Raw genomic sequence first — 22,830 nt, 5'->3', positions numbered from 1 at the left:
GAGCTCAATTTCAATTACGACAGGTTTCTAAGGGTATGCAACAGTAATTCTAGTTATGTAGGTGTAGTTGTCATACCAAAATAAAAATACATTTCTAAGAATGCATTGAGAGAAAGCTGTGCTCAGTTAGTTCCAAACCTAAGCCCATGGGAGAAACATTCAAAGGAGATGAAAACAGACTTTAAAAGCAGAGTTTCTTTCTGTTCCTGAAACGCATATGTTGTCTGCTTCTGGTAGCTAACACTTCAAGCAGCACTCAGCAGATTCAACTAAATTGGCTGTGAATGGGCAGAAAGATCTGTTGTACAGAAAACATTTCGCCTCACAGTTTTCTAGACTTTGAAGCAGGAACTGTTGCAGCCAGCTAATCCGAACGGGGCTCCCATGCCTCACTCCCCCACTCTTCCTCTCAAACTCGTTTTCCAACAGATCAAAGCATTCCCAGCTTAAAGAGTTAACTTGTCTACAGTTTTTAAATACAAATAAACAAGTACTTGGATAACTAGTATACCTAAATACAGCCGATTGGCTGTTGCTAAGCAGATACCCCCACAAAAAAACAATATCCAGAATCATACAGAGTAAAAAGCCAATGGAATCAATGATGATTGTGCTCATTTACAAACATTATGACAAAAAAAAAAATGTAATAACAAACTTGTCAGTACTCCCAATACCCCTGCACACATCTTAGTATACTTAGACACTACTTCTACTGAAATTCTTTATAAGGCAAGGCCAAAACTATTGCATGTGAAATAAAAGTCTGATGTTTACTCTTGTATGACCGTTCACTTAAAGAACACCAACTGACATAGCTGCCAAAAATACCCCCAGGAAATTAGTCTAATTGGCTTAGGTCTGAATTATTTCTGAATATTTCTAAGTTGGAATCTTTTAAATAATACTTCCACTTTTTTAGCGATTAAATAATTACCCAACACATGTATGGACCTTAAGCTTGAATATGGAGCTCAGTGCAATATTTAAATAAAAACTTTGACCTGATTGCTTTTAAGAAGTCATCATCATGCAATTAACTAAATCTTACTAATATGCATCTTGGAAATTTGTCATTGTGCCCCTGCACTTTATTACATTCAAGAGACAAAATTATACCAAATTATGTTTTAAGAAATTGCCTTAAAGGTGTCTTATCTATCTCATTTACAGTGAGGAAAGAGACGGCACTAGGTTTTCATACCCATGTGCCAGGGCAGAAGGAATTTCAACGAGTCCAAAGGAATGGCAACCTTGGATCCACTAATTTCAAAGTGTTGACATTTTACAGAAAAGTATAAACTCTTATCAGATACACAGACTGAAGCACAGCAAGGATAGGTGGGAAAATATAGAGCAGATCCCAGAAACTGTGACTCTCGGTCTTCCACATTAAAGGAGAAAATACTACAGCAATTGGTTACAGAACAACCAACTCACACTCGTGTGTGTATAGATGCTTACACACACAAATAGTTAATTTTCAGTTATAGATACTATAAACGTTCATTTATTTTTTAATTCAAAATGTGAATGCCCTCCCCCCAATTTTCCCAATTAATTTTTAATACTAAAAAAAAAGTAGTTTTTTTTTTCAATTCCTAACCATCTTGCCTCTCTTTTTCTATTGTTCCAGTGGACAGCATCGAAAAGCAACAGACAATAGGTCCACAGATATAGAAATAAAAAGTTACTGAAAAAAAAAAAAAAGTTTTATTCTGTTTTTTGTGATTACACTTGGAACTTTCAACAGTATTTCCTTGCACTTAATTTCCCTTTTTAATTTCACACATGGAAGATATTATTTGGCACTTGAACAGGCCCCCTGTATTTTTGAGTTCGTACCCTGGAGAGATGAACGGATAAACTCCCATCTCTCCTGCTCTTGATGCTTGGCTGGGGACAGTTTTCAGCAGCAAGTTAGAAGGCAACAGCACATCAGTCAACACTGCAAGAATTAGTCTCAGAATGAAAATCTTCTTTTTTTTTTTTTTTTTCCCTCTCCCATCAAGTACTAAAATGTTTTCAGGTTTTCAACAAATCAGTAAATATTTCATTTTGCCATCTTTTGAAAAAAAAAAAAAAAAAAAAAAAAAAAAAAGTAAAGGAATCACAAGGGAATTTGGGTTAAAAAAGGAAAAGAAAAAAAAAAAATAACACCAATAAAGAGAGGCATGGGACCAATGGTTCCTTACCAGAGTTTACTGCAATTATGACTTTCATATGGGGTAAGTGACTGTAGCTCAACTATACCCTGTATCTAATGTCTCCACGTTGAACTGCATTCTGCTTCTCTTACATGACAGGTAAGGTGTTTTTACTATACTGCAACAGATCTCTCAAAGTAAGTCCTAACTAAGTCCTTTTCAAGCTGTTCACCTTAACACAGAGCACTGCAATATTCACTGGAACAGCAGACTGTGTGAAAATGAATCTGCAGCTTTGGGGTTAGGGCACTCAGCTGGCAGGGGCAAGCCCTGAATGCCGATACCTTTTGAAATGAGCATTTAATTCTTCACACAAAATTGAACAGCTGCACTGAGAGAGGGAGAAAACTCCCGCCAAATGTGTTAGAGCACTTCCCAGTGATGATTAGAGGCAAATCATTCTAGCAAAAGCACCAGACCAATGCAGCCAAATCCAGCAGCTGAAGGTATTTTCTGCTGCACTGAGGAAGAATGGTAAACCTCACCCTGAAAAGAGGATTAATAAAATGGCAGATAACAATTACAAAGCTGATTAAAGATTTGGGTTTAAATCTCTATTATATTCTACTATTTCTCTTTTATTCAAAGTGTGACTGAGGCTTTTTTTTTTAAACAATAAATCTGAATTTCTATATGCAGGCTTTTTCAAGTTATGAAAAACCTAAAATAACAATGATTGAAGTTTTCATTTTACCTATTTATCTACTCTTTCTTTTTACTACTACACTAATCCATAATACTTTAAAATAGATGGCTTAGGTTTTCCTCATTTAAATTATTAGTTAATTAATTAGATAATTAAAATTGTATTTTTCTTTTGCCAAAAATAACATCTCTTTTATTTCAGCACCCATGATGGTGTAAATTAGGCAAGAGAAGGTACTCTGTTTTCCTAAAATCAAAATCAAATACAATCATGTTGAGCTTTTGACCATAGCTCAAAAAATGTTTGTGCCCAAGTCAATATTCTTACAAATAAAGGTCAGGTATGTCAGATACTAGATTTTTAGTAGAACAGCGTCCAAGAGGTGGTGTCTAATTTTTCTGGTGGCAGAGCCATTCACAGACAGAAATGGAAACAAAATCCATTTCCCAGAGCTCAGGATACAATGTAGGAATCACGTCCTTAATTAATTTGTTTAATCCTTTTTTGAACCCATTGACTCTTTTGATCTCTACAGTGTCATGTTGCAAAGACTTACAATGCAATTGAATTCATTGCCTGGGATTTTGCTAGTGTCTTTTGTTTCACTGACCATGCTCTCAAAACACAAATTATGTATGTATGATAAATTGTTTTGAAAGACTATCTTTGTATAATGTTCCCTTGGCAATTTTGGTTCGGAGTTATAATACCAAAATCAATATTTAACCTAGTCACAAAAAAAAAAAAAAAAAAAAAATGAAAACAATGAATCATTTTAAAATTCTCTCAACTGCCATGAACATCTAAGGGAAATAATTGAAAAACTGAAAGTTATTTGAAACACTCTTGAGAAAATGAAATACCAGTAAGTGTACAACAACCTTCAGCTAATTAAGGCACCACATGATTTTACAACATTCACAATGGATGGCAGCATATACAGTTTACTGAGCCCTATCGATAAAGCCATCAACATTTTTCACTCAGACAAGGTTTCATGTTCCCACTAAACAGCGAGCTAAACACACTAAATCTTCCTCTCTACGATGCAATCATAGCCTTCAGTACAATTCTAAAGCTACATCCTTCCCTAATGCCAGCCATGTACAACGGAGAACCTGTCCACTTGTTTGTTTTTCCATTTAAAGCAAGAAACAGAAGTCTTGTGTCCTGGCAGCAAACACACAAGAAACCATTTGTTAGCTTTTGCAGTTTAACACGCATTATGGACCCTTTGCTCTGTACTTCCCGAAACTACATTCTGATCCATCCATCAACATTCATCACAGTTCAGTACTACAAAAAGCCATTCAGGAAAGGTAGATCACACCAGGATTTTTTCTCACATTATCTAAAATGAAGTTAGAAGCATCTTTTTCATTTCTAACTCTTCCTCCTCCCCACTCTCCACCACAAATTTAGACAGATGCACACACGCTCTGCCTCTTTACCCCTTTCTGTAACACCCAGGAGTGGGCTTTTCACTCATTTTCACACAGAGTGAGTAAAGCTGTCAAACTTTCTGTAGTGAACAGCCTGATGGAACCAGAGTCAGAACAAAGCCAAATGTGTGCAACCACTTTAAATAGATCTCTCTCCATCATGCCATTGGATTAAAAAATAATAATTATTATAAAGCTCTGAGAGGATGAAAGGGCAAGCCAAAGGTGCCAGTGGAGAGAAATTTTGCAATTTTTGTTTGTGGAAAATGGCTGCAGGAGATTTCAGTGGGGCTTCTCGTTACAACTGCAAACAGAGGTTACCTTTTTGTTGGTACCCAGTTCCTGATAGCAGCTGATTCAGACGCAGCTGTTGTGCTGAAGAGGTTCCCTAGCTGTTTTCCAGTGCATGAACTAACTCAGACTGCACTGATGAAATCTGAAGACTACTAGCTCCTGTAGCAATGAGTTGTTGAATAAGATGTTTTCCAGTAAAACAAAGCAAAAATTGACTAATCTCATTTTAGTGACTAATCTCAGATTGAACAGTCAGTTTTACAATCTTAAGCAAATGAGCTCTCTGTTGAAGAGACAAAGATTAGATGCTTTAGGGTTGCTTTTGGGGGGCTGTGGTGCAGTGGGGGGTACTGAATGGAGTATGATGAAGAGCACCCCACTACCATACCACATCGTACTCTATTGAGTTTGATGAAAAGGTAGTAAGGAAAAGTAATGATACTGAATGACTTACTATGGATCCTCAGGTAAGACAAGATCTAAAATACCTAAAAGTCAGAGACTGCAGATGATAAATGGGAAAGAAAAAGAACATGCAAAGGCAAATTATCCTCACTAGAGTATATGCCAATACTATAAAGAGGCAAACTCACTGGAGGCAATGCAACTTAAAAGTACCAGCAGAAAGTCTGCTTGTTCTTGGGTTTAAAAATCCCTTGGGATCCTCAAGAAGTTTTGTTAAGGGCAAAGGACACAAAAAAAGAAAGACAAAGTTTGAGAATATGTTCCAAAGAACAGCCAAGTACAAAAATGAAGTTAAAACAAAATCTGTAACCACCTAGAAAAATTTTATATGCCCTGTAGCGAAAACTAAGTTTTTTTGAGCAAAAGCTCCTACAAATTGGGACTTCTGTTCTGGAAGTCACAGGATAAAGAGAAGAGCCAGAATAATAACTAGCATTAGCTATTACAAAAGAGAAAGCTATACTTAAGCTTGAACTGTCCTAGAAATAAAATGGTTAAGAGAAACAGTGCAGTCATGTGAAAGGGAAAAGGGTTTATTATACCAGAAGTGTTTTAAGTCACTGAGAGTATTTCCATGCAAATATGAGCAGCTAATGTAGGAAAGCACAAACCGCAGATAATCCTCCAAAAAAGGACTTGCACGCTTTTAATTTTTAAATAAAAATACCAGTAAATTTGTATCAATGGCTGAAGTACCACTATTTCCCTAGATCCAAAATTCAGTAACTGTGACTTTAGTGTGATGTTTTAGGTTTTCATTTTTTGATATTCATCAATAATTCATTCTTAAATTACACGGAGGACAGCTTGGCTATTGGAAATGATTTGTCCCTTAAGTACATGAAATACGATAAACCGAAATGTACAGGTCACCAGTCCTCAGTCCAGAGATCCTGTGAACATGTAGCAATCAGTTTTAAAACTCATTATATGCTTCCAGTGTGTTCTTTGAAGGAAAAACACCTTACAATGAAGTCTTTTCTAAAACCGAACTTTTATATATCTGATGGCTGATACTGAGCCACAGTAGTTCACAAAATTCAAGTTTCAAAAAGAACTGCCAAGACCATTTATAGCCATCTTTCACAGGACTCACACAATGAAAGAGGCAAAGGCATACAAAGGAAGACATATTTTTTCTTTCATTTTCTTTTTTTCCCCTTTCTTAATTATTATGTTTAGGAAATGTCAAATCCACGAGGAAAATCTATGAAATACTTGAGCTTTCGATTGCTGTTTTTTTTTGGATGGAAACACAGAGAGGACTATTGTTTTATGTTATTAGCTCTACTAACGCTTTCATTATAATTGTAAAAAATCAAACACATGTAATTTGTCAAATACCGAGAGGACTGTCATTACGCTGATGATCTTCATTTGCATTGTTAAAAAGCAATTGTTATTTCCTTAGTAAAAATAGGAAAATTGTATCTGGAAAAACATTTCCACCCCTGCAAGAGAGCAATGGATCACTTCCAGCAATGTAAAGCAAAGTTGGATATTCCATTAGCACAGCAAAGCAGCTATGCATCACTTAGAGTTCATGGTCAAAAAGAAACCTGTGTACAACTCTGTGAGTAACTATCTAATGTATGACTTTATCAAGCACCTCATTTAGTTTTGTGAGCCACTTCGTGGTAGTTTGAACAAGGACAGAAAAGGAAAGTTATCCAAAGGCTGAATTACAAAGCAATAATAAGAAAGAAGCTGTAGTATTTTGATGGAAAACAGATATCACCACGAAATTAGTAATACTGAGACAAAGCATTGCAAAACTACACCAAGTTAAACCAACACTAAGAAAGCTGGAAGCTGTATTTAATGGAATAAGGATGGCATTTCTTAAGCTATCTTCACAGAATCACAGAATATTAGGGGTTGGAAGGGACCTTGAAAGATGATCTAGTCCAATCCCCTGCTGGAGCAGGAACACCTAGATCAGGTCTCACAGGAATGCATCCAGGAGGGTTTTGAAATATTCTAGATGTAGGCTCACCAGGGCTGAGTAGAGGGGGAGGAGATCCTCTCTTGACCTACTAACCACAGCCCTTCTAATACACCCCAGAATGCCATTGGCCTCCTTGGCCACAAGAGCACTGTGCTGGTCCAAGGTCATCATATAGTCATTTTCCCAGCAGCTAACTCATTTGCATGGTGTGAAAATTTCTTAATGGGCAAGATACTTATAAATTTCAGTTTCAAAACAAAATCTATCATTACTAGAGACATTCAAAAACAATTAGTAGAGAAAATCCATATTTTGCATCTATTCTGAGTGATTCCCCTCACTGACTGCATTGTCAGGTATAATATTTTAAAGTTGGGGGGGGAGGAACCAACTCCAAGCAATGTTTTTTCTTCAATAAGCAGTTTTCAACCTTAATTAGAAGCAGTGTTCACCTGCCCCAGGGACAAATTTCTGGCAACACTAGCCATCACGTGCATAGTTCCACTGAAACCAGGAGTGCTACATTAGATGAGAAATGTTTGCAGAACTGGGCCCCAAGCAGTAAATATCAGCCTGAATGTAAGACGAATGAATGACATAGCAGGGAAGAACAGTTCAGTCCCACATCATGGACGCATATCTGAAAATAAATGCAACTCCAGGAGATATTTCCAAGAGCCTTCTGGAACAGAAACTCTTGTTACCCTATGTATGACCAAATGCATAACACTGCGTATCAGGCGAACCAGTGCGTGTCCTTTTCCCTCCTTCAAAACACAACCCTGAGGAGGTTATTCTTACAAACTGCTGATGGATTAAAAAACTAGTTGTTTTATTCTTGGCTTACCTAGCATTTTAGTAAACCAGGTTCCCAGGTCCCGCTCGGGCTTATAATTAGAGGCAATTCTGGTGTGTATACAGGCTCTCATTTACCTAGCAAACTCTAAGCAACCTCCCTCCCTTGCTTATTGCCCTTCTTCTCCTTCCAGTTCTAAAAAAAATTCATCTTATTTATGTTAACGTATAAGTATGAGAGAATCCACCTTAACTGTAAATTCAAAATGAAGTTGCTGTGCTGCTTATTTAGGAATATAATAGTATTTTTTAAGTTCAGTTTTCAGTCTCAGTCACTCAGTGAGGATATGAATACATGGTGCTATTTGACAAAATCCATTTCCAAAGTAGAATCATTTCTAAAAATATTCACTGCTTATGGTGGCATCTCCAGATAACCATCACAGACCAGCATAGTAACACTACTGTTCAGTATTAATCAATGCTTTGTTTGAAGTTTCCTTTTTTTTTTCCCTGATTCCAATAATGTGAAAAGACCAGTACAGTACATTACCCACAGCATCTGAACAACACAAGCTTATGAAGCCCAAGTAGCAAATATTACATTATTCCTTCTTTCATTCCTTCTAAATGAAAGCCCAGTAACACAAAACCAGTGATAATGTAATTCAGATACCAGAAACTGACCAATGAAATTTTATAATGATGTTAAATTGTTTTTTCTGAGAGATATGGAACATTGCTTTTACTTTTTTTTTCCCTCCCTTAATCCTAAAGAAATGAGGATTATAACTTCATGCTGTTTATCTCTTCCAATAGTTTTGGAACACATTACTCAGTTTTAACAAAATTTGACAGAGGGATATGGCCTCAAAAATATTGTGTTCCCGCAAGTTTTGTGACACTAAACAGATGGGAAGAGGAGAGAGATCTTTATGTAATCACATTACATATCCCACTGAGAGAAAGACTTCACAGTATACATGTGCTTTGTTAAACTGTAGTATTTCCAGGAAATACAACTTATGCCACAACCAGAGAAAAAAACTTCAGACAAAGCATATGAACAGACAGAAAGCATGCACAGAAAGGAAAACGGCTCCTCGTTCTGGCACTTATGAAGTTACTTGTTATGAAGGAGAGGCAGCAGCGGAAAAATCATGCTTATTTGTTATCTCCTACCTGACTTCAGGCTTCCTAGGAAGTAGAAATCTCTGATGACTTCAGTGGCAGAGATAACGCTGACAGGTTACACTTCACGACCCATTGGTGCTGTTCTTCAACATCACTGTTGTAAACAGAGATCAGAGCATGACTCTTACTCATTTTGGATTCATATATCATCTCTGAATATGTGGTTAGTTGGGAGGTTTTTTTGTTTGTTTGTTTTTTGTTTTTTACAACACGTAACCGTATTCTTACATCTTTTTTATTGTTCTTCTTTAATACTAGGCCTTCAGCAACTTATGATTATTTGCAGGGTTTACAGTATACTGCAAGTGTCAACTCTATACCTTCACCCTTCTTTTTCTGATGTTACTAATAATGCTAGTCACAATTTCTGTGAAGCTATTCTAATACATGCTATTTTTAAACAAACACGTAGGAGTCAATATGCCAGTGGAAAGCACAAGGAGCAATGCATTTCAGGCATACCCTGTTCCACTGCAGGGAACTATTTCATGACCATGGGGGGCTCATAGCTGCCATTAGCTACCTACTGCAATTTATTTGAAAAAAAAAGTCAACCTAAAACATTTCATTTCAGCATTAGGCTATGGACGGTTGGATGATATGTATGCCAAGGCCAGCATACAGCTGAATCTCTGCAGGATTACAAAATCAGATTTGGAGGGAACAAAATTTCCTAACACTTTATTATTTTTGCTTGCAAGTAACCGCATCTGTTCCTTTTTTTTTTTTTTTGACTTGCCCTGAATGCACCAAGATATAAAATCACCTCCTGCTTATTTGAGCTTTGCTGAATCTTTCTTGTCAACTGTAATTTGAAAGCGAACTAACTGAAAATAACCAAAAACTGAAAAAAGACATATAAAAACAGACCTTAAAATTGCATTTAAAATAAGTACTGATATTCTCAAATTCAAACATGTTTATATTATAAGAGAGAGTTTTCTTGCATAGCCAGCAGTATTAAGATAATTAACTATCTAGATTTTTCCTTTAACTACTCCACTGAAACAGGAAGCTGCCACAGCAGTGTTAAAGGAAATGTCTCCCACTTTACACAAAGGGGAGGATGTTGATAATTATTTGTTGATTATTAGTAGTTTATATGCTTTGCAAATTTCATCAAAGCTTCTTCTATACAAGCTCACTTCTAAATGAGAAGCTCTATCATTTACATTGGTGTAACTCCCTGTGAGAAAAGTAGTTTTCTGCAGTTTAGCTGAGACTTTTTACATGCTAGATAATCAAAACTAAACCATAAATAGCATTCTTAATAGTGTCTGCATGAGGAATGACAGTAAACAGTTACAAGACTCCAAATTCATATCATAGGTCATAGCTTTGTAGGCAAGATTAGGAGGGAGTATCACCTAGGAAACAGACAAAAAATATAAAGCGTTTTGGGGACAGCCTGGAGAAGAAGACTGCTTAAAATTTGATTCTATTGAGTTAGACTAATAAAGTTCAATATTACTAATGACTTTCATATTGCATACAGGGAGATTATTTTCATATGCTTCTGAACTCTCTTTCTCTTAATATTAGGCATCTCTCAAAATTCAAATGTGCCTCAAAAACTTCTGGGAAAATGTGCCAACGTTCTTCAAATCCAGTTTCATTCAAGTGTGTTGAAGTGCGCTTCATCTTTGAATAATCTGTTAAGGATTTTAAACTGTGTTTTCATTCTTTTCTTTCCAGTCAATGATAATTAAAAATGACTGATTACAGGATCAAGATGGCAAAAAAACATCTTATGGCCCAAAGGTGAAAAGCTAACTTTAGGAACTGGAAGTACAGGAGCTGAAAAAACAAAAACAAGAAGAGTATTTTCGAATACTTACTAAAATCTACATTTCTTAATGAATGCCATCAGACAGCTTCTTCAAATATTGCTATACTACATACAGGATGAGTTACCTAAGTATAATGAGATGTGCGAGTTCATTTTAAACTATTTAATCTAGACACCATTTACAGATTCATTATACAGCTCAACCTTAGTTAAGTTTTCCTGCTGCAAAGCACGTCACTTGGTGAGGATTCTGCTTGCCATACGAGTATGAGGTTTGTCTTACACCCTTCTGGACTGAGCACCTCCCCTCCCTTCCACTCATTGTGTTTAACATCTACGGCATTTAGAAAAGCTGTAGAACAGTAGTTCAGCATGATTCATATTCTGCCTTTGAAATGCAGAATTCTGAACATTTAATATATGGGAAGCATATACAGTGAATGAAAAAAACAGACTTGCTTCATTTTCAGTTGAACAGCTACTCTTCTTTCTATTCTGGCTAGAAAATTTAACTCTTATCAGGGAATATGTCTTTCTCTTTCAACACTCAAACTCTTATGTGTCATCTCACCTGCTCTTGTCTGAAGGTTTTGCATACTCATAAGATTCTGTAGGTCTCAGTCTTCAACCTCTCTCATAACTAAAGGCATATCTTTGAAAGATAGCTTTATAAATGCTCTCAGTTGGGTAGTCTCTCCTCAGGATTAATGTTGTTTCAAAAGCAACTGCAGCACTTCTGCCAGCAGAAGACAAATTTGCTCTCTATTTTGAGCGTCAGATAAATCTTAAACACAGCTGAAGGCATTCAAGCCATCAAATGAGAGCACATACAGCACTTGCATAATATCTATCAGCATATGGCTAGCAGAGCCTGCTCAGGTCATGAGGGTGGTTCTTCACAAAGTGAATGAGCACAGTTTGTTCGGATTTTTAGGCCTGTTTAAAAAAAGATCTGTTTCAGTTCCGGGACTAGTTATTTTCCTGTGTGAAGTCCTGGCAGCATACCATTTTCTTAGAAGCTCTAATTTGGAACAGTGTTTTTTCCCTGTGTTGGGAAAATCTGAAAGGCTTTGGGAATTTATTGAAGATTATATGTGCACTTAAAAAATCAGGCAATTATTTCAACTGCCTGAGCTACCTGCATCTGAACCACTTGTTCTTAGCTTTCACAAAAACAAGCAATAGGTATGTTTGTAGACTGTTTTTAAGAACGGGTATCTCTTACTAGTTGCTACTTTTTTTTTTTTTTACAAAGCCTTTTTCTTTGTCATGTTCTTTTCAGGAAATAAATTTGTAATTTATTTTTCCTGAAACTGTAAATGTGAAAAACACACATTTGCTTTGCTAGACAAGCTGTTTATTCCTAGATACTTCTAAAACATACGTTTGCACACTTTTGCCTTCCCTTATAATCTGAATTCAGCCTACAGCTTTCTAAGCAAAATAACCTGTAAAAGAAATACTGGACCAAAAAGAACTTACTGTCTTCAGAGTAAGTGGTAGTACTTTACAGTTTGAAGAGGAAGGAAGATACTGTTTGCTTTCTACTGTAAAACAATAATTACTGGCAAAAACTCTGCTTGGAGGCAGGAAAGGGATATATATACTTGTAAGCAATACTTAAATCAGGAATGTGGTTTTGGACGCTACCTAGCTGATTGCTTTGAATTCCACTGCCTCTTCTCAGTGAGGAGTTCGAGGTTTCTAGTAGCTGTGACTGGCTGGAAAGAACAGACAGGCAGGAGGGAGGGACTGAGCTCTATCCAAATGCACTGCTGAACTAATGCCCTCAGCCTTGCACTGTAGCAAGAGCCTGGCTTGGGACAGGTAGAAATTACTAGTAGCAGTTTGTTTTATTTTAGCAGAAGGCAGCAAGGAACATAAGCGGAAATAATTAGTTCAGAGAATTCTGTGAGAGTCTTGGATCTTTCTCCGGTATTTCAAAACCCCAGTGTCTTCCAGAATTCAAGCCTGTGCAGAAACACATTAAGAAACAGGCCACAGTACAGGCAATTTATGTGTTGGCAAGCCAGACAAATAATTATGGCAAGTCTAGCCTTTGAAAGTATGCCAATCTTCCAATTCTAAAATTGAGAAAGGAAAACTATTTTAATGTTTAGAATGTTATTATGCTTGTCTCTGGGAAAAGATAAATAAATAAATAAGTCAATTCCTGCTTAGTAAGTCTGGTTTTGCATGGATTCGAAATGATACCTTTGATTTTGTCTGATTCAAACAATGGGACTGCAGGAAAATACTATCATCAACACTGCAGTTATGAGAACATCTTATGCAAATGAATTACGGTCCTACATTCTTCCATCAGTTTTCTAGCTCTCTCCCAAAACATTTTCCTAACTATTGATTTCTCAGCCTACCTTGTTGCCTCAGGAACAGCTTAGCCTTTTGATGCAGGGTGCAGTCCATCCAGCTGTAATTAAAAGAAACAAGCATTTGAGGAAACATGGAGTGTTTAGTTAGTGCAAGATGACAGGCAACTCCTTAAGTACTTCCTAATGAAAATTTGTGGTTCTTTCATGAACCTGAAGACTTGTTGCCTGGATTACTGCCACAAACTAAGACATCTCAAATTGTTGGAGGCTTTTCTGACAATATACAGACAATTTTGTAGTATAAATCTTTGTATTTAAATCACTGTCCTAGTTACTGAGCATGCTGCAAGTCTCGTGCTACTTCTGCGGGACATCTCTCAGGTGATAGGGATAGCTCCCGCACAATGGTATGTTTTCGATAGATACAATTCCTACAGCTCCAACTGTTTTCGTAATTTACATATGCTATTTCCTGACCAGATATTTCTGTACACCTGTTTTAGAAAAGAGATATTTTTGCTTCTTGAAAACAAAGCATTTCTTAAAGGAATGAAGATGCAAAAACAATTCTTTCTTATTTAAATCACACATCACACCATATGTACTTCAAATAGTTCTGGATTACTGCAGAAACTTCCCTTCTTGTGGGTTGGGTACTCCCCCCCAAAAATCCTGTTTTTATATGTGTACTCTGCAAGGCTATATATTATGGAAATTCTCAGGCTGCTAAAATTTGGGAGAAGAATGAGAAAAATGAACAAACAAAAACCCACCACTGTCGTACCAAGCTAAGCAGACAAGCTTACAGAACTGAGCTGCTGTCAATATTTGAGCTGATCCATTTTTAAAGTAAGGGTACACAGGCTGGCTGATATACCCCTAGCTACATTTTGAATTAAAAGCATTTTACTGCACCAGTCCTGTTGCTTACTTATAAAGAATTAAATTAGATCTTATTAAACCTCTAACTATGTTGCTTTATCATAAATTATTTTAAATAATTCCCATATTCCACAATAAGATGAAATCCTTCAATTCATTGGCATACAAGGAGCTCATTTCAAATATTTACTGAGGAATATGCCAGAAACATAGTTCAAAGGCATTTTGACAAATCAGAAAGGTTTTCCTAAAATACAATCTCAAACATATGGTTCCTTTAGCTCATGCAATTTCAGAGCCAAGAGTGAAATTGATAGCTAGAGAAGAATGAACAGAAAAAGCTGCAATCTTAATATGAAAATAAAATACTCGATGAAAAGATCAAGATTCATTTCCATTAAGAAAAAAATTTGTCTTTAGCGCCAGTGGAAGCAGGAACAGCTTCCAAACAGTGCCAGTGTTCACTGATGCACTGCTTGATATTAGCGAGACAGTAAGGAAGATATAATGTGCCACAGAACATTAGATTTAAAATGTGCTTTCTGTTTGCTGCTTATTTTTAACAGTCCACCTTGGATCCAGGCCTAAATAAGACTCCTTAAATCTTGTGAGCTAAAAGAAACAAAACAAGCTGTGGTTTTAGAATTAAGTTTGATAATTAAACTTCCACTTAGTCTTGTCATGACAGTTTTCAGTCAGGGAAGACAGGCCTCCTCAGTGTTAGCTGTTAGAGTACTATATTATGCAAATGGAAAGGCTTCCTCTTTACTCTGCCTTGCTTCTTTACGCCCAACAATGTTTTCAACTCATCACTCAGTGTCAGAACACATGCCAACATGTGTAACAACATATCTTCTGGAAAGAAAGTCTTCGTGTTTTCTTGCACCATCAATCATTTCCTACTTCTTGTAGTAAGATCTGAAGTTGATAACTGCACTGGATTAAAAATGTGTTCTGAATAAATGTGGAAAATGAGAATTCCCTACTAGTTTTACAGCCTATTATGTAGTAAATTTTTTTACTGGTCCAAATCCAGAAAAGACAATACTACACTAAAGAATCTTCCCTAAATTATTGTGCTTGAACTTTCCCTCGCACATCAAGCATCCTGCTGGTGTTACAACTGGAGAACAAGCACTTTCGAATAGCTAATCATGAATAGCCCCTTTTCCATCACCCCACCATCAGCTGTGCTCGGTGAGGTCTGCTTTTGGAGCAAGATTTTTATTTTCATATTATTTATTTATTAATTGGAATAGTCCTGTTTGCTAATTTCTGTGAAGAATGTGTGAAATACCTGCAAAGCAATTGATAGCTGCTGCTGCCACGAGCCAGCAGGGTAACCTGGCTACATTCGTGAACTAGTTGAAAAGACACGTGCCCTCTTTTGCTCATCATAGCTGCTGCTTAATGCTTTTATTTTGCAGAAAATATGCTTCAACTGGATAACTGAAAACAACTCCTTGCACACTGCTGCAATTCATGTTTTTTATTGAAAATAAAGGTATTTTGGCAAAATGAATTTGTCTGATGCTTTCCTCAGATCTGCAGTGACATTTCTGTTCAGAACCAGGGGGAGGCAAGACTTTGATCAAGAGCCCAGGAGCTACAGTATTCGGCTGAAATGCAAGTTAAATATCCTCACTTCTTCAGATCTAGAGACAGGCCCTCACATCGTACTTAGCTCTTTTAGTGTGATTTCTCTAATCTTTCACTGGAATAGCCACAGTTTGGATAAATATTTACTGCGGTAGGAGTTGAATCTCCATATCAAAGTATTTTGAAGACAGGTTGTGAAGTCAGCTGGAAGAGGACAGTATCAGCTTTGGTCAGGATGAAGCAATATATATGTTAGACGAGGAAAGCCAGCAGCACTCTCTTTTGCTCATGGCAATAATCCCTCCAGCCTGATTTTAGATTTTGCCTACTCTTCTTCTACCCTTATTCCATGGTAGTTACAACAGAAGCTAGCTTGTATGCATTCCTCCAATCCCAAACTGAGTGTTTTAGTCCTGAATACTTTATTTATGACCTCTCTATGGAAACTCTAAAGATCATAATAGAGGTTGACAGAATGATTATTATCAGAATTTTAGGCAGACAAAAATCAAATGTTTCCTGAATAAAATGAAAACACAGAGAAGCTGCACAACATGGATTGATCAGAAATTACTTCTGGAAGTATAGTTACAGGATCAATGGGTTTACCCAAGAACAGCAGAAAAGGACTTTCTTTTTCTCAGATCCAAAATAAGAGGGCAGCAGGCAGCTTACATGCAAGTTCTACAGCAAAAACTTCATGGTCTCTAAGCTTTGACTAGACTGCATTATCAGTTTACCAATACTGTACTGCATGTGCTACAAATTTCCCCCCAAAACAGAAATAAATAACCGAGCTACAAACCTATGCAAGAGTTCCTTTTAATGCAATTTTTCCTTCGAGTCCCAATTATTTATGTCTGATGTAAAACCTGCCTATTGGTGTTATCTCAAGCATCAGAATTGATGAGATATACAACTGAAAACTGAAAGAATTTTAGTATTAAGCTCTTGACTTCATTGGACTGCTGAAACTTCCAGTGTTTGGTTTAGTTTGGTTTCAATCAAAAAGATGTTTTGGCAAAAAGGATCCTCTCTCCTTACTTCTAGACCTGCACTAAAGATGATGTAAGTGTTTAAAAAGAAAAAAATAAAAAGACTATGTACGCAATATATATTAAGAGCCCTACAACAGTTACCTGCTTCTGCTGGAAACGGCAACACTGGCAGTCATGTACAGGTAAAAATAAGACAGTACAGGGCAAGAGAGCTGTGAGCACACTATATTCATTCCAAGTTCCTGCTATGCATTTTATATGCAGCAAATTGCTATATTTAGATCATCTCTATTTTAGCATATCTTTACTTTTATAAAATGTCTTGACTATTAAAAATGGCAGCTAGTTTTATAACTAAAAAGTCTGTGAAAAGTGGCTGACCTTTCGGGAAGCCACTGCAAGCTTGAAAGCTCTGCTAAATATAGCAGTCAGCAATTCAAATTGTCAACCTAAATTCCATTTGTTCAATTTGTTATGTCATCTCATGGGTATTTTTATAAAATTCAGAGATTCAAAGGCTCACATCAGAAAATATCACTCAACTAACTCAGCTTTAGTAAAAGAATACCATCTTTATCTGTTAAGATGTTAGTTTTATTTTTCAAAAAGCAGTTAAATTGGGTTTTAGAGTAAATTATTAAATCATTTATTAATTCTAATCATACTTGTTCCAAAAACAGAAAAGATATTTACTGATGTTGGTAAATTGGTTATAATCTCAGTAAGAAAACTTGGATAATAATTTCATGTTTTTTGCAGAAAGTATGAAATACCTTGGAGATGAAAAACATTAGATGTTTTAGAGATGTTACTGAAGTTGCCTGAGCTGTCATAGAAACACTGATAAATAGAGTTACAGAATCCACTTAACAGCCACTGCAGATCTGACACAGTGCAGCTTAATTAGTGATTTCTGATGTGATGAGAGGTAACACTGTCAGCTCTGAGATGTGTTCCCATTATTAGCAAGAAGTCTTTTACCTGACAGAATTAGGCATACCCTGTTCCCAAGAGACATGCAGCACCCAAGCAAAAAGATTTTGGCAGATTCCTGCCAAAGCAGAGCAGGTGCAAGAAGCAACTGCTACATGTAGACAGTGGCACTGGTAGCCACGGGGGCTCTCAAACCAGAACTGCTGTGGACAGAACAGGGTAGTCACAGTTACGCTGGCTTTATTCTGCCTCCTCTCTCAAACAACTGCAGAAGAAATTCAGACAGAAGTAGTCATAAACCAGGGCAGCAAAACAAGAAATCAAGGGAACTGTTCCTAAAGAATCACACTCCAGCGCAGCTACACAGATGAGAAATGTAAGAACAATGTTCATACAGAACTGGAGATCAGGGTGTCTGCCATAAACATAGTGCTAATATTAAAAATTATTCTGGATGTAAATGGCTCTGTGGTCTCTGTTAACAAGCTATTTAAAATATATATTACATGATATGATACAGCCATTGTTCTTCATCTATTTATCCCTTTCCAGGGTTTTTGGGCAGGTTTCAGAAGAGGAAATGAGAACAAATCCATTATTTGGCTCGATACTTAAAACACATTCTGTATCTCATTTGTAGTCCCTCTGAAATCAAGACATACAAGAGAAAAATTCTCCAGTTTTTCTACAGCTCAGAAGCCTCTCCCTGAACACAAGATGGCTTTTCTTTCATAAGCTCTACTTCCAGCAAATAACGTTCTTGGACTGTGCCTACTAACAGCACATTTATTCTTTTACAAGTCCCATAGTCACACCATAGTTCTATCCGAATGACAGTAAAATTCAAATACAGGAGAAATGACTTGAATTGTCAACAGATTTATCTAGCTAATAACTGAGCCTGGGTTGTTACAATATTGATATACAGTATCAATAAAAATCTCAAAATAAAATACAAGTTGTAAACTAATGGTAATAGATGAAGTCACAAGTTTAGACACTCAAAATTAAAGACATTTCTAAAATATATGGCAGGCAGTAACTGGTAACATCTCAGTGATAACACAGCAGGATGCAATCAGAAAAAAGAGCCTTGAAAAGGGAGAAAGATATTAAGATACTCTTTCCAAGTGTGATATGAAACCTGGCTACATGTAGCCTTTTTTACTCCCTCCTCCACATTTTTTTTTCCAGGCATATCAGGAGGTCAGGGCACTTTCACCCAACTACTTTCTAACAGGTATTGAAGTATTTTCCAGTGGAGCATAATGGCCATACAGTCCCAAGATGAAGAGGAAAAGCAACCAGAAGTTCATACTGGTTAAGTATTTGGTCCAGATTTGTCCAGCATATTTTCTTTGCCTGTCCTGTTTAACATGCTTAGAAAAGCTCAAATAAGGACTATTTTTAAGTGGCTTCTGTATTTCTACAGCTCTCATGCTACCCATTCAAGATGTTTCTAGTAACATTACAACGGTGATCTTAGTATAGGATATCCTGACTTTAATAGCTTCATGTCTTGATATTCCCTATTGCATTGACCATTTTGAGGGAAAAAAAAGAAACAAGAATGTTTGCCATCCTTATTTCCTTGCTTCATCTGTAAAGCTGAAGCAGTGTGAAAAAGAGAGTCTGTTAGAACAAAATGCCTATTAAACTACAGAACAAAGCTCTGTAGGGGCCTCAGAAAACAACCCTTCTTAGGTATATTTGCTATGTGTATATTATAGTGTGTTCCTCCATGCAGGACACTGACACCTCCATCTTCCAAGAGAGAGCTTCCAATGCCAGAGAGGAGCTCAGGATAATATACCCGTGATGTAGTTTAGCCCATCCCAAACAAGTCCTGCTTAGAAAACTATACCTCACACCATCTGTGGGTACAATTTACCAATGAAAACTAGTGAAATAGACATTCACAGTGAAGCAAACTTCCTTCTGTCTCCCTGACCACAAAAATCCCTCAGACAGCAGGACAAACAAAGTTACACTACATACAGAAAAGAAGCAGGTTGTAGATTTCCGTAGGAGGGCATAATAGGAAAAAAATTATTACAGACAAGATGCTTCTGAAAATTACATCTCTTGGTAGAGTTACCAATGCTTCCTTTTTCATACTCCTGGCACATTGCTAAGTTAGCATCTATCAGTAGAAAAATACGCTTTCTCCTTCCCAAAATATAACTCTTCCATACATATGATAAGCATAGAGATCACACCCTCTACAACAGTAAGACTAGATACTGAACTTTAATAAAGCACAATTTGGCAAAAATATATTTTTGAGTCATCTGCATAAATAAAATACAGCAACTATTTAAACTTAGCTTCATCTTCAGATGAATTATGCCAATACTAAATTTAATGATATTCATTATTTCCGTATTACTTTATTGTGCCAGTAGTAGAAGCTACAGTTAGAGCATACCTCATTAAAAAAAAAAAAAAAAAAAAAAGCTTCTGGCTACTGAAGCTTATATTCACATTATTCCCCAAATTGTATTCCATCATAATGACGTTTGAAGTCAATTTTGAAAGAATTGTTATTGTTTGAATTACCTTCTCGTAGAAAGAAAAGATTGCCACAAGCATAATTAATCTGAAAGTACATCAAACAATATTTCTAGTGCTTACTGGTAGAGTATTAATGAGATTTACTGTAGATGAAATTGGTAAAATTGGGAATAGCAGGTTCACAAAGCATTGCATTCTTGTGTTTCAAGAGATTTCAACAGACTGTATCAGACTGAATACAATTATGCAAATACTTGATTATTTTCAATTAGTTTAAGTTAACTCTATATTAAGCATGCTCTCAAGAGCAAGAAGTTGGATGCGAAATGTAATTTTTGTTTTGATATCAATATTGTTATCTTTGAATATCTGATTAACAATAAGAGGCAGAATTGCTAAACGCTTACACTTGTTTGCCATCTTTTAAATCAGTTTGGTTTTGTTTGAGAAAAAAAAAAATCTTTCCAGTCACTTTAGCAGTATTAGACACAGTATTGTTGCAGTTTCATGTCACTGAGAAGTTAGAGGTGATAAAGGACTGTCACCCAGTAAACTGGAAGAAATTACGACTGCAGAGTTTCATACTTAAGTTGGCAAAGGTGGTGAAAATAGCAGAACATGATGGATCTTTTTCTTTTCAAGAGTTACTGACTTAACTGCTAAATTTCAGTGGAGGTCCCACAGAATTCTAGTCATAGAAAATATGGCTGAAATGGGTCTTTAGAAGTCATTTATGTCTTCATTCCCATTGCAAGGCAAACAAGTCATATCCAAGCCCTTCCTAACAGGTATTTATCTCCACTGACTTTAAAATATCTGAGAACAAAGAATCAAAAATTTGCTTTGCTGCCTTACTATGAAATAGTTGTTAACATTTATCAGCATCTATGTTGCTGCGACTGAAGCTTGTGTATGTTCTGCCACTTGTACACATGGAGAACAAGTTACACACTTCCGCTAAACAATCCCAAGTCACTAAACTTTGAGATGTCTTATTGCCTAGATTTCTAACCTTTTGCTTTTTGTTCTTTCGCTCTTCAGATGGTTCGTATTTTGTTTGAAATACACAAGACATATGCTAGACATAAATGTGGCCTTATTAATGCTGTGCAAAGCAGGACATTATTTTACACATCATTGAAGCTATAGTAATTTTAAAATACAACCCAGCATGGCTCCTGCCCTCCTTGCAATCACTTAAAGCTATAGAGTCACATTCAATTTACAAACCACTGTAACACCAAAATCCTTTCCTGAAGAACCGTTGCTAATCCATTTGTTTTCCCCATCGTTGTTTGTGCTGTAGTTTTCCCATTCAGAGTATCTTGCACATACTGTTACCGCCATTAATATTATTTTTAAAATTACTAATCCAATTAGCAAAAATTATTTTATATTCAAATCTTACTCTCCTGCATCTCTCTACAACCTCTCAATATCTTAATTTCTTAATTATTTTATCATTAATTTCTCAATATATTGAGAAATTATTTTAAACAATAATTGCACACTTCTGCAAACAAAATAAACCATGTGAAATGGAGCAGATTTGGACTTACAAATTAAGAGGCCTGCGGTTAAGAGTCAGATCTAAGTTGTTCCTCTCTCCAGCATACATTCAGCAAGCAATGATGAGCAACATTCACATTATAAATGCCCGATGCCATCTGTAGAAAGAGAGACAAACAATTTATGCTTATTTTTAGATACCTTTCTGTCTGATGTAGACACAAAACTATACATGTAAGACAATATTTATAAATTATATGCCAAGTAATTATTATGTTTAGATAATAAGACACAAAATTATTTTAACACCATCTGGATTGAGCAGGAGAAAAAAAATAAAGTTCTGACGGAGACAGACTTAAAATTTTAAACATTCCAAAAAAAATCAAGTTAAGACTTTGATCCAAGATTTGGATCAAAAACCACACTGCTGCCAGAAATCCTCACACCAAATTTTAAGAGCGTTTTGAGACTTTTTCTGAGTTCAAAACACTCCAGTGGAGGTTTAAGTCCATCTCTGTATAACCCAGTGTACAATATCAGGGTGACAACTGGACTTAAGTGCTTCCTGCATGAGTATGACTTAAAGTAGTTTCCTTAGCAGAGATCCATAGAAATAAAAGTGAAAAGGAATCAAGATACAACGACACTCCTGGTTGTCTTCAGCACCACAGAATTACAGAATGATTATCTGTCAAATGCTTAAGATATGAAGACAAATCAGCTTCCAGTTTTCCTTCACAGGATGACATGACCTAATGATTTGTCAATGTTTTTACTTTATACTATTATTTTTCCAATGAACTTCTTTCTTCTCAACCCCTAAGTAACAATTTATAACAAGTTAGTTGGAATGACTCATTGGTGTTACTTCTCTAGTTTCTCTATAGGGGATGTGCTGGAACATCTTTATCTCACTCATTTGTATGGATATGTTTTGTCATGTCCAAAAAAATACAAAATTGAAGAACTAGGGTACAAGCTCTTTCTAGTAGTCTGCAGCATCTATTCTGTCAGTGAAGTTCTGGAAACTCAGACATCAACTATGAAAGCAAAAATCAGCAATTACAAGATTCAGGGATATTTGAATACTTTTCACATTAGCTCCTCATAGTTTAAGTTTCTCACTTTCTAACTGTATGTTTTTTTCTTTCACCAGAAGCTTGATTCTTTACTATTATTTCCTGTCCCTGCTATTTCTAAGCTCTTCTTAAGTAATTTATGGTATTATACTTGCCCATGTTTTATTTCTTGTAAATGTCTGTCTATTTCTAGAACCACT

The 22,830-nt window shown here is 36.2% G+C and overlaps 1 protein-coding gene across 3 annotated transcripts in view; it reads right to left on the bottom strand.

Annotated features, from left to right (window-relative positions):
* SPON1 (spondin 1) overlaps positions 1-22,830 on the bottom strand; it is a 427,336-nt gene that overhangs the window by 315,829 nt on the left and 88,677 nt on the right. For all 3 annotated transcript variants that reach the window (XM_072039262.1, XM_072039264.1, XM_072039263.1), the window contains 3 exons: positions 21,599-21,706; positions 13,159-13,211; positions 8,980-9,085 (listed from right to left, as the gene is read on the bottom strand). The gene's annotated coding sequence lies outside the window, so the exon portion shown is untranslated. The remainder of the gene's footprint in view (positions 1-8,979; positions 9,086-13,158; positions 13,212-21,598; positions 21,707-22,830) is intronic.

The sequence above is a fragment of the Anas platyrhynchos genome, chromosome 5 (assembly GCF_047663525.1).
Source record: "Anas platyrhynchos isolate ZD024472 breed Pekin duck chromosome 5, IASCAAS_PekinDuck_T2T, whole genome shotgun sequence".
NCBI classification, from domain to species: domain Eukaryota; kingdom Metazoa; phylum Chordata; class Aves; order Anseriformes; family Anatidae; genus Anas; species Anas platyrhynchos.
Note: the sequence above shows the minus strand (reverse complement) of the source record. Positions and strands in the feature narration are given on the sequence as shown.